This window comes from Saccopteryx bilineata, chromosome X (genome assembly GCF_036850765.1).
Source record: "Saccopteryx bilineata isolate mSacBil1 chromosome X, mSacBil1_pri_phased_curated, whole genome shotgun sequence".
Lineage (NCBI taxonomy): Eukaryota > Metazoa > Chordata > Mammalia > Chiroptera > Emballonuridae > Saccopteryx > Saccopteryx bilineata.
Window position 1 is genome coordinate 15,521,886 of NC_089502.1, and position 10,572 is coordinate 15,532,457.

The following is a 10,572-nucleotide window of genomic DNA, read 5'->3' on the forward strand; positions in this document are numbered from 1 at the left end:
ACTTATCCTCTCTGTGACTTCCCCCCTCATCTTTAAAATGGCTATGATAATAATACATTGGCTAATTGTGAGGACTAAATGAATTAATATAATAAAGCACTAGAATAAGTGGAAAGCCCTTAGAAAAATACCTGTAACACATTAAATGCTCAATAAATGTTAGCTATAATAATTATTTTTTTACTGGATTTGAGTCTTTGGTCTCTCTTCATCCAATCACTTAAGTCTGATCATGTCCTGCCCCTACTGAAATGATGCAAATAGACCCTCATCACCTTCAAAATAAAAAAATAATTTTTTACATCATATGTACAAACTTATGTGACCAACACTATGCTTCTGGCTTGAATAAGTGCAGTAGACTAAGATACAGAAGACAAGTGATAGAGGAAACAAATTTAGGGAGTGAGAAAAAAAGTTCAGTTTAGTACTTTTAAGATTTGATAGCAAAATACCTAAGTGGGGATATCAAGTATGTATGTAGTTGGGTATAAGAGCTATGAAAGATAATTAGTTAACTTTTGATCTTGATTAGAAAGAACTACTAGTGGTTATCAGTAAATAAAAATATGTTTTCCCCCAGAGTATCTTTATATTTCAACCGACATTTCACAAAAGGGCCCAGGCTCAGCCAAAACTTGCAACATGGCAACAATTGTGGTTTTACTATAAATTCATGAAATTGTATGCCATGTAATATCTAACCTAGTCCTTGAACATAGTAGGGGCTCAATAAATATTGTTTTGAATTAGTGAGTGAATAAAGACATAACAGTTTAATGCTATTCATTCTCATAAAAGATGCATAATAATTATTTGAACATAATTTTAGAATTTACAATGCTCTTGTTATGGTCTGAATGTTCATGTCCCTCCCAAATTCATAATCCCCAAGGTGATGATATTAGAAGCGGGGTCTTCGGGGTGATTAGATCACAAGGGTGGAGCCCTCACGAATGAGATTTGTACCCTTATAAAAGGGACCCCCAGCAAGCTCCCTTGCCTCCTTCTACAATGTGAAGACTCAGCAAGAAGGCACTGGCTGTGAATCAGGAAGAGAGTTCTCACCCAGCTATGCTGGCGTCTTAATCTTGAACTACTAGCACCCACAACTATAAGAACTAAAGTTCTGTTGTTTATAAACCACCTAGTCTTTGTTATTTTGTTATAGCAGCTTGAATGGACTAAGAGTGCTTTTACATTGATTATGCCATTTTATTCTTTTTTAAAGTATACTTTTAATTTTTTTTTTTATTTTTCTGAAGCTGGAAATGGGGAGAGACAGACAGACTCCCGCATGCGCCCGACCGGGATCCACCTGGCACGCCCACCAGGGGCGACGCTCTGCCCACCAGGGGGCGATGCTCTGCCTCTCCGGGGTGTCGCCCTGCCGCGACGACCAGAGCCACTCTAGCGCCTGGGGCACAGGCCAAGGAGCCATCCCCAGCGTCCGGGCCATCTTTGCTCCAATGGAGCCTCGGCTGCGGGAGGGGAAGAGAGAGACAGAGAGGAAGGAGGGGGGAGGTGGAGAAGCAAATGGGAGCTTCTCCTATGTGCCCTGGCCGGGAATCGAACCTGGGTCCCCCGCACGCCAGGCCGATTCTCTACCGCTGAGCCAACCGGCCAGGGCTAAACTTTTAATTTTTTAAAAATATTAAGATAGAGGCAGGAAGGCAGACACAGAATCCCACAGGAACCCCGACCCGGATTTACCCGGCAAGCCCCCTAAGGGTGATGCTCCGCCCATCTGAGGCCGCTGGTCCACGGGATCTTTTAGCTCCTGAGGTGAGGCCACGGAGTCATCCTGAGCGCCCGGGGCGAACTTGCACAAACCGAGCCGTGGCTGCGGGAGGGGAAGAGAGACAGAGGGTGGGAGGGAGAGGGAGAGTGAGAGCGAGAGAGAGAAAGAGAAAGAGAGAAAGAGAAAGAGAAAGAAGGGGGAGGGGTGGAGAAGCAGATGGTCGCCTCTCCTGTGTACCCTGACCGGGAATCAACCCAGCACTTCCACACGCTGGACTGACGCTCTACCGCTGAGCCAACCGGCCAGGGCTAAACTTTTAATTTTGAGATAATTGTAGATCCACGTACAAATTATAAAAGGTAATATAGAGAGAGTGCCTGTGTATCTTTTACGTATTTTGCCCTAATGGTAACACCTTGCAAACTCTAATACTACAATCAGGATACTGATATGGATGCAGTCAAGGTACAGAAAGTCCCATTGCCATAAGGATGAGTCATGTGGCCCTTTTGTAGCACACCCGCTTCCCTCCAACCCCTGCCTCCTCCCTCGTTAATGCCTGGCAACCACTGATCTGCTCTGTAAGTTCCAGAATTTTCTTATACAGAATCATAGAAGATGCAACTTCTTGGGATTGGATTTCTTTTTTCAAATGCAGATTTGTTCAGATTTTTGTGTATAGTAAATAGCTCCTCCTCTCTTTTTTAAAAGTGTACAATTCAAGGGGTTTTAGTATATTCACACAGTTGTGCAAGCACTACCACAATAAATTTTAGAACAGTTTCATTACCCCCCAAAGAAACCTTATAGCCATCCCCCCATAGTATAATAGGAACTATATCGAGCTTTGTCCCAGAGTCCTGGCACAAAGCTCCCAACACTCTTGGAGTTTTCTGATAGGAATGCCTTTCATCATTCATAAGGAATGCCTTTCACACCTGAGTATGTTTATGAAGTGACTTTTGAAAAGCCCCTAAGTAATCTATGGGTGGGTGCTTGTTGCCAGGGAACCAACCATAATTAATAGGTTGGAACTTTCAGCCCTTCTTTCCTTCATCTCTGGGGAAGGGAGAGGGGGGAGAGATCGAATTAAATCACTAATGATCAAAGATTTAATCAATCATGCTATGTCATGATGCCTCCATAAAACCTCAGAAGGACACGGTTCAGAATGGCATGCCTAGGGAACATGGGGACTCTGCAAATGCAACCCTTGCCATACTTTGCCCTGTGCATCTCTTCCATTTGGCTCTTCCTGAGTCACATTGTTTTCTAATAAAAGTTAACCTAGTAAGTAAACGTTTTCCTGAGTTCTGTGAGCCTCTCTAACAAAATAATTGAACCTAAGAAGGGGTTGTGGGAACTTCTGATTTATAGCCAGTTGGTCAGAGCACAGATGACAATCTGGACTTGCTATTGGCACGTGAAGTGGGGGCAATCTTGTAGGATGGATCCTTTAACCTGTGAAATCTGACCTATCTCTGGGTAGTCAGGCCTCCCAGTCAGTGTCTGCTGAGACTTGGAGAATTGATAGAGTGTTAAAAAAAAAAGATACATACTGGACCTTCTGACTTGTTCCCCTCCAATCCTTCCCAGCTCTAGGCAACCACTAATTGCTTTCTGTCTCTATAGATTTGTTTATTCTGGACCTTTGATACGAACGAAATCATTCAATATGTAATACATTGTGACTGGCTTCTTTCACTTAGTATAATTTTCTTTTGCTGTGCAGAAGATTCTTAGTTTGATGTAGTTCCATTTGTTTATCTTTGCCTTTACTTAAAAAAATTTTTTTTCTGAAGTTCATCCATGTTGAACATTTCATACATGATGACCATTTGTATACAGGTTTTTGTGTAAACGTACATTATCATTTCTCTTGGATATATAACTAAGAGTGTAATTCCTAGGTCACACGGTAATGAACTCTCCACCTATTTTTCAAGTTTCACCAACAGTGTCTGAGACTTCCAGTTTTTCCACAGCCTCATCAAAACTTTGATTCTGTCTGTCTATTTGATTATACCTATTCTGATGAGCGAGAAGTTGTATATCAATGTAGCTTTTAAATAATTTTAAATTATTTATTTTATTTTATTTATTTATTTTTAATTTTTTTAAAATTTTTATTTATTTATTTATTTTTTTTTAGAGAGGAGAAAGGGAGAGAGAGAGGTTTTATCCATCATAAAATTCATACAACTCCTCATCACTGTCAAAACTCCCATCCGTTAGCTTGTCCTCTTCCGTGTCTGATGACAAATCGCTGTTTTCATATATTGCCTCGTCCTCAGTTCCATCTATGGCATTTGAAATGCCACACTTCTTAAATGACTTGACAACCACTGTTTAAGACACACCCAGTTTTTAGACCCCACATTTTTCAAAAAAGGTGTGCGTCTTATACATGGGAAATATGGTAGTTCTAAATGTAAGTCTTAAGTTCCATGACTCAAATTTGCATATGGCATGAGATAGGAGTCCAGATGCATTCTTCCACATGTGGATATCCAGCTGCCTCAAAACCATTTGTTGATTGCTTAGATTTTTTTGCATATAACCATGACAGATCTTGGTCTGCGGTTTTCTGTTTTTGTAATTTTTTTTTACAGAGACAGAGAGAGAGTCAGAGAGAGAGGGATAGATAGGGACAGACAGACAGGAATGAAGAGATATGAGAAGCATCAATCACCAGTTTTTGTTGTGACACCTTAGTTGTTCATTGATTGATTTCTCATATGTGCCTTGACCGTGAGGCTACAGCAGGCCGAGTAACCCCTTGCTTGGGTCCAAGCTGGTGAGCTTTTGCTCAAACCAGATGAGCCCACGCTCAAGCTGGCGACCTCGAGGTCTCAAACCTGGGTCCTCCACATCCCAGTCTGACACTCTATCCACTACACCACCACCTGGTCAGGTGTAATTTCTTTGGTTTTGATAGCAGGATAATATACTGCTCACAAAAATTAGGGGATATTTCAAGATGAATATGAAGCAATAATAAAAGAAGCATTTGATTTTTTTATTAAACAAGAACATCAGAAAAGCAAACAAGTAAAAACAAGTTGTTAGATTATGCAAATGAGATACAAAACCAACTTTCATTTCATTGGTGAAAATGGCACTATACAAAAGGCTGAAAATACTGGAGTATCTGCACATTCCCTGATCTTGAAAGTGCATTTTGAAACATCCCGTAATTTTTGTGAGCAATATATTTTGGGATTTTTTAGAAATCTTTCTGTTTTTTATTTATTTATTTTTAGCGAGAGACAGAGAGAAAAGGACAGACAGGGACAGACAGGAAGAGAGAGAGATGAGCAGCATCAACTTATACTTGTAGCACCTTAGTTGTTCATTGAATGCTTTCACATATGTGCTTGACGCTGGGGGGTGGGAGGGAGCTTCAGCTAAGCAAGTGACACCTTGCTCAAGCCAGTGACCTTGGGCTCAAGCCAGTGACCATGAGTCATGTCTATAATACCAAGCTCAAACAGGCGACCCCACGCTCAAACCGAATGAGCCTATGCTTTAGCTGGCAACCTCTGGGTTTCAAAACCTGGGTCCTCAGCATCCCAGGCTGAAGCTGTATCAACTGCAGCACCATGTGGTTAGGCAAAACATTTCTGTTATTTACTTGAATCTTTTACAATACATTGAGACTTGTTTTATGGCTTAAAATATGATATATACTGGTAAATGTTCCATGTGCATTTAAATATGTGTATTCTGTTGTTGGTTGGAGTGTTCAATAAATATCAATTTGGTTAAGTTGGTGAAAGTGAATTAGTATAGCCCTCAATGATACAGCCACGAGAAAATTAATCATAAAGCTTCTTTCCTATGTTTATTTGTAAAAGTTTTATAATTTCAGCTTTCACTTTAGCTGTGATCCATTTTGAGTCATTTTTTGTGTATGGTGTGAGATAAGGATCATCTCAATTTACCTTTTTCTTGTGGATATCCAATTGTCTTAGTACTATTTGTTGAAAAGACGATCATTTCCACATTGAATTGTTATATGAGCAATAAGAAATGTGGATGAAATTAGAAAGACAATGTTGTTCACAACAGCATCAGAAAGAATAAAATGCTTGAAAAAAATTAGCAAAAAAGTGCAAGACACACACACACAAAAATATAAAATACATAGCTGAAGGAAATTAAAGACCTACATAAATGGAAAGAAATTCCATATCACGAATTGAAAGAATATTGTTAAGATGGCAATTCTCTCCAAATTGATGTATAAATTGAATGGAATCCGTATAAAAATCCCAGGAGTTTTTTTTTTCTTTTGCAAGAGGATCAGAAATTAAGAGGCTGATCCTAAAATGCATATGGAAATTCAAATAATCCAGAATAGCCTAAACCAATGGTTGTTAACCTGGTCCTTACTGCCCACTAGTGGGCGTTCCAGCTTTCACAGTGGGCGGTAGCGGAGCAACTAAAGTATAAATAAAAAGATAGATTTAACTATAGTAAGTTGTTTTATAAAGATTTATGCTGCCAAACTTAGCGAAAATCCGACATAAAGTACTTGGTAAGTAATTATTATTATATACTTTAACTTACTGTAACTCTGCTTTATAAATTTTATAAAGTAAAGTTACTTCCCTACTTTATAAATCACCATTACTGTGGAACCAGTGGGCGGTTCGAAAATTTTACTACTAACAGATATACAAAAGTGGGCTGTAGGCCCTGGCCGGTTGGCTCAGTGGTAGAGCATCGGCCTGGCATGCAGAAGTCCCGGGTTCGATTCCTGGCCAGGGCACACAGGAGAAGCGCCCATCTGCTTCTCCACCCCTGCCCCTCTCCTTCCTCTCTGTCTCTCTCTTCCCCTCCCGCAGCCGAGGCTCCATTGGAGCAAAGATGGCCCGGGCACTGGGGATGGCTCCTTGGCCTGTGCCCCAGGCGCTAGAGTGGCTCTGGTCGCAACAGAGCGACGCCCCGGAGGGGCAGAGCATCGCCCCCTGGTGGGCAAAGTGTCGCCCCCGGTGGGCATGCCGGGTGGATCCCGGTCGGGCGCATGCGGGAGTCTGTCTGACTGTCTCTCCCTGCTTCCAGCTTCGGAAAAATACAAAAAAAAAAAAAAAAGTGAGCTGTAGGTATAAAAAGGTTGACTACCCCTGGCCCAAACTTTGAAAAAGAGTCAGTGGGAGAATTTTGTTTCCATATTTCAAAACTTACTATAAAACCAGTTACCAAGATAGTGATACTGACATAAAGGTAGAAATATAGATCAATGGGACAGAATGGAGATTCCATAAATGAACCTTTATATTATGGTCAATTGGTGTCTGACAGTTTACAAAACCAAGTCCTTCACCTTTACTTCAAGGGAGTGAAGGGAAGCTTTCTCTGATGAGACTGTGTTGGGCTTGAGTCTCATCAACTGATCCACCAGTGCTGAACACAGCAGTGGGCACTTGGCTCCCTGCCAGAGTCTCCTTTCTCCATAAGCGATTAAGGCATTGGTATGCTCTTTGGGGAGTTCCTGGTAAAGAGTTCAGCTGTGAACTACAGGAACCTGCTGGTGATGAAGCTCAGGGTGCTGCCTTCATGGCAAACCATAGAACCCAAATGTAAACTGATATTTCAAAGGACAATCTCTTCATTGTTGCTGCTTTACTGCTGTCATAATTTGTCCTCTGACCAAGTGGGATGTAAGGGATTCTTTCCTTGGAGACCTGTGGTTCAATATTTAATAAAAAAGATGTGGGTGGGGAAAGGGCACTTTAATCCTCCTTCATCTTAAAACATCTGAGGGGGTTTCTTAGCTTGTTTGAGATTAAAAATCTCCAGGTCATTGTGCTTGGGCACACTTAAATGCTGCTGCCTATAGACATGCTACGAGTCTCCTTCTTCAAACCAAATCACAACAAAACAGACAATTTAAAAGATAAAGCTGAGGGCTCTGTTGCTCTCCTAGATGTCGACCCCAATCCCTCAGAGGTTGATTGGGACATCTTAGAAAAGGAGGCCAACACTCAGCGGAGGCCATCAGAGACAATCAAGAGCTTATCAGGGAAACATTAAAAAGAAAAAAATGGAGCAGAGTTTAACCACCTAGAAATATAGGCAATTCTAAAAGGAAAATAAAAGAAAGTTTAATAGGGACAAAGATGATCTCAGGGAGAAGTTGCCTAGAGACAGGAGGTCCCTTTTCTCTTCCTTCTTTTACTTTTATCAGCTAGAAGAAAAATACTAGAGACTGTAGGAGGCTACAAGCCTAAAACAGGAGAAAAAGAAAAAAAAAAAGAAAAAAAGAAAAAAACTGACACTTTTCAGGGGTCCCCAAACTTTTTACGCAGGGGGTCAGTTCACTGTCCCTCAGACCGTTGGAGGGCTGCCACATAGACAGTGCTCCTCTCCCTGACCACCAATGAAAGAGGTGCCCCTTCCGGAAGTGTGATGGGCCAGACAAATGGCCTCAGGGGGCCGTTTGTGGCACTTGGGCTGTAGTTTGGGGATGCCTGCTTTAGGTGGTTAAAGCCCAAGGGAAAGAAAAAGAGAACTTTAAACTTTATGTACTGAGCAAATGCCAGCTCTAACAAACATTATGTTAGTCCTGGATTATTTATTGATTTTAAAATAAATTACTAGATGCAGGGAGAGAAAAAAAGATAAATATATTATATATACATATATAGTATAATATTTTAGTATAAGTATATAATAATGAATTGTATATATACTGCATAACTAAATTAAAACAAACTCCCATAATTTAATCCAGTTAGAAATCCAAAATTAATATGCTAAAACATTTACCGTATATAACAAAATAATAAAAAGAGTACTAGTTGACTTTTGTGCCTCTAAACCTTGGTTCTAAATTAACTTTAATGTTTGCTAAAACACACCAATTGACAAGAACTTTATAGACTTAATCAAGACAGGATTCAAATTATAGTTGTACCTGGGGGAGCTATAAGGATCTGCTGGTTACTAAATTTAAACTGCTGTGTACCCTATAGTCTTAAGAAGGTAACCAAATATAATGGAAATTAAAAAACGGGTATGCCTCACTCTAACTCCAGCCTTTCCAAAGTCACAATACTCATGGCCCTAAAATATTCCATATTGAACATAATAATCTGGCATAATAAATAATAAATGAAAATTAAAGTAAGTCTTTGACACATGTATATTGACTTAATAAAATGGGATCTCATGGACCCCCAGTTGAAATAGTTAACTTGATTCTGCCTGGTCTGTGGTGGGACAGTGGATAACGTGCCAACCTGGAACACTGAGATTGCTGGTTCAAAACTCTGGGCTTGCCCGGTTAAGGCACATATTGATAAGCAACCAATGAACAGTGAACAGCTAGAGTGGAGCAACTACTTCTCGTACCCCCACTCCTCTCTCTGTAAAAATAAATAAATAAAATATTTTAATTGATTTTTACAGAGAGAACAGAGAGAGAAAGGGGAATAAGAGTAGAAGCATCAACTCGTAGTAGTTGCTTCTCATATGTGCCTGTCCTTAAGTCTGGAGAGAAAGAGAAGAAAAATGTGTGTGTGTGTGTGTGTGTGTGTGTGTGTGTGTGTGCGCGCGCGCATGCATTCGTGTGCTTCTGTACTCGACTCCTCATGATGTATTAATTCAACCTTTATGCTGTGGTCCCCATACCAGATACCCAATATTATTAAAATTACTGATTCTCTTCAGTCAGCAAGTGGTAAATATTGATATTTTTCTTTTATAGATTTAGTTATCATTTTCTATTCACTATTTCGACAGCTTTACCTTTAGCTCTGAAGAGAGATAACATACCTTTTCCAGGTCATCAGTGGGGTACTTCACCAGATTGCCATCGCACACAGACAAGATATTAACTCTTTTTTTTTTTTTCTTTTCATTTTTCTGAAGCTGGAAATAGGGAGAGACAGTCAGACAGACTCCCGCATGCGCCCGACCGGGATCCACCCGGCACGCCCACCAGGGGCGAAGCTCTGCCCACCAGGGGGCGATGCTCTGCCCATCCTGGGCGTCGCCATGTTGCGACCAGAGCCACTCTAGCGCCTGGGGCAGAGGCCACAGAGCCATCCCCAGCGCCCGGGCCATCTTTGCTCCTATGGAGCCTTGGCTGCAGGAGGGGACGAGAGAGACAGAGAGGAAAGCGCGGCGGAGGGGTGGAGAAGCAAATGGGCGCTTCTCCTGTGTGCCCTGGCCGGGAATCAAACCCGGGTCCTCCGCACGCTAGGCCGACGCTCTACCGCTGAGCCAACCGGCCAGGGCAAGATATTAACTCTTTACAGACAAGATATTAACTCCATCCACCTTCCTCCAGGAGCACAGGTATGACATTACATGGATAAAATTCTACTTCAAGGAGATTTATTAGATACATCTATTAAAGACACACAAATCAAACAAATTCAACATTTTTTAGCCCTTCTTGTTGTTTTTTTTGTTGTTGTTGTTGTTTGCTTGTTTTGAGAGAGAGAGAGACAGAGGAACGGAGAAAGATGAGAAACATCAACCCGTGGTTGTGTCACCTTAGTTGTTCATTGATTGCTTCTTGTGCGTGCCTCGACTGGGGATGCTCAAACCAAGCCAGTGACTTTTGGGCTCAAGCTAGTGACCATGGGATCATGTTGACTCTGTACTCAAGTTGGTGAGCCTGCGCTCAAGTCAGATAAGCCACGCTCAAGATGGTGACCTTGGGGTTTCGAACCTGGGATGTCAGCATCCCAGGTCGATGCTCTCTTCACTGTGCCACCACTGGTTAGGCTCCTTCTTGGGGTCTAATGACAACATAGTTCTCATTTACAAATTTTACATCCAAATAAAAATCAACAGGCACTCTTGTTAGGCTTTTG